Source organism: Wolffia australiana, chromosome 11 (genome assembly GCF_029677425.1).
Source record: "Wolffia australiana isolate 7733 chromosome 11, ASM2967742v1".
Taxonomy (NCBI): Eukaryota; Viridiplantae; Streptophyta; class Magnoliopsida; order Alismatales; family Araceae; genus Wolffia; species Wolffia australiana.
In genome coordinates, this window is record NC_135845.1 from 17,210,581 (window position 1) to 17,216,580 (window position 6,000).

Genomic DNA, 6,000 nt, shown 5'->3' on the forward strand with positions numbered 1-6,000 from the left:
AATGAGAGGGAGATAGAGAGAGAGAAGGATAGAGTGAAATAGGGGGAGCGTGAGATAGTGAGAGAGAGAGTGAAATAGGAGAATAGGGAGAGAGCGAGAGAGGGAAAGATGGAGCTAATGGGAAAGGAAGAGCGAGATAGTGAGAGAAGCAGAGAAGGGGAGAGTGAAATAGGGGAAGAGGGAGAGAGCGAGAGAGGGAGAGAGGGAGCTAATGGGAAAGGAAGAGAGATATAGTGAGAGAAGCAGAGAGGGGGAGAGGGGGAGAGGGAGAGAGAGAGAGGAAGCTAATGGAAAAGGAAGAGCAAGATAGTGAGAGAAATAGAGAGGGACATAGTGAAATAGGGGGAGAGGGGGAGAGCGAGAGAGGGTGACAATGAGATAGGAAGAGGAAGATAAAGAGAGAAGGAGAGAGGAAGATAATGAGAGAGGAAGAAAGGGAGAGGGAGAGGAAGAGCATGGAGGAGAAGAGAGTGTGGGGGGGAGAGTAAGAGCATGGAGGGAAAAAGAGGGTGCCGGGAAGAGGAAGAGGATGGAGGGGGAGAGAGGGTGCAGGTGAGAGGAAGAGGATGGAGGGGGAGAGAGGGTGCGGGGGAGAGGGAGAGGATGGAGGGGGAGAGGAAGTGCATGGAGGGAGAGAGAGGGTGCGGCGGAGAGGAAGTGCATGGGGGGGGGATAGAGAGGGTTGGGGGAGAGGAAGAGCGTGGGAAGGGGAGAGGACGAGCATGGGATAGGGAGAGGAAGAGTGTAGGAGGGGGTGAGAGGAAGCGGGGGAGAAGACGAGCGTGGGGTAGGGAGAGGAAGAGCGTGGGAGGGGGAAAGAGGGAGAGTGTGAGCGAGAGAGTGTAAGAAGGGGGCAATGAGTGCATGAGAACAAGATAGGCAGAGAGAGAGGAAGAGAGGGAGAGTTTGAAAGGGGGAGAGAGCAAGAGAGAGAGAGAGAGTGAGAGGGAGAGTTCGAGAGGGAGGGAATGAGAGCGGAAGAGATGGCGAGAGAGAGAGAGGGAGAGTGTGAGAGGGAGGGAACGAGAGCGTGAGAGGGAGAGGGGAGAGAAAGAGCATGAGAGGAGGAGAGAGTGGGAGGATGCGATGGTAGGAATGAGAGTGGGAGAGGCTGTGAGGGAGAGGGAGAGAGTGAGTGAGGGAGAGAGGGAGAGGGGTAGAGCGAGACTGGGAGATGGAGAGAGGAGAGCATGTGAGGGAGGGACTGCCAGAGGGAGAGAGATAGGGAGAAGGAAATGAGGCTTACCAAGTGGGGAAAACAAGGGTAGCGGTGGCAACGGCGAGTCTGGCAAAGGAGAGTCCGGCAAACGTTATGGTGGTGGCGACGACGGGGGGGGGGGGGTGGCGTCCAGTCTGGATACTCTCCCAGAGAAGTACATGGAGGGAATGGATTGACAGATGGAACAGGAATGGAGGAGAGGTTGACCCGTTCCTCTTCCTCCATAGTTCTTATTGTAATAATAATAATGTTATTATTAATTTACGAACGGTCCTCGTTCGGGTTTGACTTGCGAATCAGACCTGGACTGAACGGTTCGGTCAGCTCCAAAAGGGCTGACCAACAATCCGGTTCGGTCTGGTCTAACCAAAGTTCTGTCAGACCATGTCCTTCCTTAAGACTAAGGGTCAACTAAGGATGGATAAAACAAACCACAAATCAACACGATCGATTGTCAACCATTTAAATCTGACAAAAACGTTGATGGTGTAGTCACTTTCCTAGGTCGAGGGTGAGAGGGTCATCTTACAACCACCACGGTGGAAACAAAGCTCCAACTCCAATATCCTGAACGGTCGATTACGAGAAGATGCAAACCTATTCTACTACGTCCGGCGGTGGTGGTAAAACACACGAGAAAACACTAGAGGAAATAATGCAGAACACCAAAGAGGGAAGAGTGGAGCTTTAACAGCGGCATAGTGCGATGGGGCGATGCGGGAAGTTGTCAAAGTGTCGATGGCAATGTTGCGCCCTCGGGGTAGACGCGGTTGCAGTTGCGTGCAACCGCGCCATCGATACTTTGACAGGGTGGACACAGTTGCGCGTGGTGACCATAGAGCCAGGCAGCTGCACGCTACGGCCGCGTGGACAGACGACCAAGGGGGTGGGCAACTTCACATGGTGGCTGCGTGTGCGAGCGGTTGGGGATGTGTGTGGTAGTCGCGCGGACAACATCAGAGCGCTTAGGACGGGCGTGCAGGTGGTGTTGATGTAACATGGAGGGTGCCAGGACCAGATGGCTCGTGTTAGAACACATATTAACGATCAATGAATGAAATGATTACAAAGTATGCAACCTTTTGAGAAAAATCAATGAGAACTGTCATTACAATCTGCTGATTAGTTTGTCAATCAACTAAAGTATCGAGAGTGGACTGGCTCAGCCAGACTCCCAATGACCCGATATGATCAACTAGACGTCTATGTAGTGAGGGACACGACGTGTCCAGAGGCGTCCACGACCTCTATTGATAGGTGACCTAATGGTTATCACAATAAAATTCCTACCCCTCCACAAGTAGGTGGCTAGTCCTATATTCTCAATGTTAATACTAGGCAGAGGAGCATGTAGCGGAAGACGTCACTGAAAGCAATAATAATACCCCAATTTAAAAAGGGGGAACGATGTTACCAGATGGGTCGAGACCCGGAAGTCCGTGGCAAGGAGTCGTCTCACAGGTGATATCCAACGTCGTTGGCGGAGGATCAGGCGTGGGCGTTGTCCTGCGAGAGGGCGCGTGGAGCGCGCGGACACGCACGGAGAGTGCAAAGCACCCACGCGCGCATGGAGTGCACGGAGTGCGCAGAGCACACGTGGGTCAACGCTTGGACTGCAACAGTTGTGGCCAACAGAAGGCAGTGGCGGCGCTGTCCATGGGCAGGCACACGGAGTGCGCGAGACGCGGGGGTGCATGGTGCACGTGGCATAGGGGCACGAGAGGTGCGCGCGGGGTATGCGTGGGTTGCGAGGGCGCGCGGTCGCGTGGCACACATGTGGGCGCGAGGGCACACCGGGGGGCGCAGCACGAGCGGGGGCACGAGTGCAGAGGAGGCACGTGGGTGCACGGCTTGTGGGGGGGCGACAACCAAGCAGAGTGCTCCGGCGTTGGTGTGCACGAGCGCCCAGGTACGGTGTGGAAGTGCGTGGACGCACAAGGCTAGGCGATGGCAGCAAGGGCCACAGCCAAGGCAACGATGGTGGCCTCAAGAACAGTCCAAGAGGAGGATTCTTGACACTTCTTTAGTCAGATACAAATCAAGAAACTGACTTTCTTGATGCAGACCTTCAAGAACAGCTATGGGATGCTGCAGTGACAGTTCCTCCACGGGATTCTCGACATGGCGAGAATGTCATGGCAGGCAATTCCCAATCTATACTAGGCTAGAAAACAATAAACGATAACTCCGAAATGGGAGGAGGCGGGAGACCAATCGAAGATGAACTTTCACTTTGTTCAATGATACTCCAAGGCTTCCTTTGGGCGTACCACTTCTTTAAATAGGGGGGGAGGATGCCCAAGTCGGGCCGAAATAGGGGAAAACCGTCTTGTGACGTGGTTTCCCCAGAAATGTCAAAACAACGTGAAAGAAAATGACTAGGGACAAGCCCAAACATGGCAGCCCAATCCAAACTGTTCAGAAAATAGAAATACAAGAAAATAAGTGCATAGCTCACAATCATTGACGATGTTGAGTACTTGAGCAACGGTCATGGATGTTGGCTCAAGCTGCACGATGAGGTCTGTTGACGTTCCATGGCTTGTTCAGTGCAATGGTCCCGCATTAGGCGTGACCGAGCCTTTGTACATGAAAAATATAGGAGCATGAGTTGAATCCACAAGCTGAAGGAGCCAAGTCCATAATCCACAGAACTAGCTTCTCCAATCCTTGAGCCCACAAGGGGTTGTGCTTGAATCCACAATCAACTAAGCACTCTCTAGCAAAGAGAACACTCAAAGAGGAGAAACAACAGTCTCAACAAGACAATAGATTTCAATGATCCTCATTCAGGGGTACATGGGGGCTTATATAGGCCACAATAAGTGCAAGGTCATCCATAATGACTACACCCATGAAAGGACAACTCAAAATATTGAGAAAAACAATTCTAACAAGCTAAAATGGAGGATAGGCAGCATGCTAGGCTTGAGCAGAGTATCCTATAGATTTTGGGGCCTGTAGGAGCCGTTAGGAGATATTTGTGTTGCTCAAGAAGATCATGATGGGACAAAACAAAAGATATGCAATTCTGACAAGTTAGAGCAGAGATCCATGCATAAGAAGAACCTGTCAGAAAAAATCGTATTAGAGAAAATCCTGTTAGAGAAAATTCTATTAGAGGATTTTGAGGGGCTCTAGGTAATTTTCAGCATATCATGTCAGTTCTAGAAGAATCTCTTTTTTGGGCCACAAGTTTCTAATGGGCCTTAGAAAGTGGGCTTCTTGGCTACATCATGGTGGCAACGGATGTGGAGGAAGCTTCACGATCAGAATAGGCAAAGGGAGGGCGGCCTCCTCTCAACGGCGACGATGACGGCGCTAGAGAAGGAATTAGGGCAATTTTTAGAAGAAAACTTCAATTCCAAAAATTACCAATGGTCCATTACAGCAATGGCCAATTTATAGGCCTTGGAGGAAAGAGAAAATTAATAGAGGTTTGAAAGAAATTTAAGAAATCAAATCTAATAGTAAACGCAATTTGGCTCTCGGGTCCGAGGTTGACGATTCTGACGTGTCGGGACATGAGTCATCTCCTCCTGTAGTGGTGGTGTTGAATTGGATGATGGGGTATCATCGTGTGCCCGATGGAGCAAAGATTTATATGTATAAACATGGTGCTTGAACTAGAAGCTTCAACATCAGAATTTTGGACAAAAATCCTCCACCTGGGATCAATAGGATTGATTCCTCATTGCATTCAGGTTAGTAACACATCAGTTCATCAAATCAACACTTAGGTATTAATTACCAATGTTAGGCACTTAATTAGAACTTAGTAACATTTTCTGTCTCCTTTGATAGAAATATATGTGGCCAACAAGCCAATCACACATTCCTTATCTTGTTCCATATTCATTATAGTGCGCGTGTGATGCTTATAATGAAGTCCATGAATATATGATCTGACTTAGTGAATTATGATGAGATAGTAATACGAACATTACTAGTCTTTAAGCATGTGTTTTAAATATTCCTATTCAAAGGATACTCAAGAAGGACATCGAAGTATCCAGATAGAATAGCACTATCTAGCCTCACTCATATGATAAGCATGGCCATTCCTGTAGCCATTAGTGTGGAGACACTAAGGATAGATAGTGGGTGTTCTTTAGTAGAAAGAGTTCAATAAATTGATCCCTATGAACCCCTGAATGGTTATACAAAATTGTTAATCAAGTTGATTCATGTCACGGTTGTGTAAGTGGTCCTTAGACCTGAGACACCAAAGACGTCTTGGGGACAGATGGTTGTACTTCGATTATGACCTACGTGTCGTTTGGTAACTCCAAATTTAGGGGTTTTATATCGTTGTTTTGATTCAGACTTAACCAACAATATTTATTAAAATTTCCATTTAAGTATGCTATAATTAATATAGGGAAAGTAAGGGTCAATCCACAGAGTGGCAGAAATTCAATTTCAGAAATTTTCTCAAACGCAGAATGAAGAAAATGATTTATGGGTTTTTAATGGATTTTTAATCATTTTATATAAATTCCTATGATTTTAATTGAAGAAGAAATACAAAGAAAAACACTAAAAATATTTTACACTAATTTTCCTAATTTTTCTTAATGACAGAAATAAAAAATAAATATTTTTAAAATTTTATGGAATTTAATTTACACAAAAAACCAATATAAATATTAAAAATGACAGTTAGAGATTTTTTAGAATTTTTTGGATACTAAAATCACTATAAATTGATCATATGAATTTTATGGATTTTCCTAATTTTTTTTGGAATTTTAAAATGAATCAAATATTTTTTCTAATTT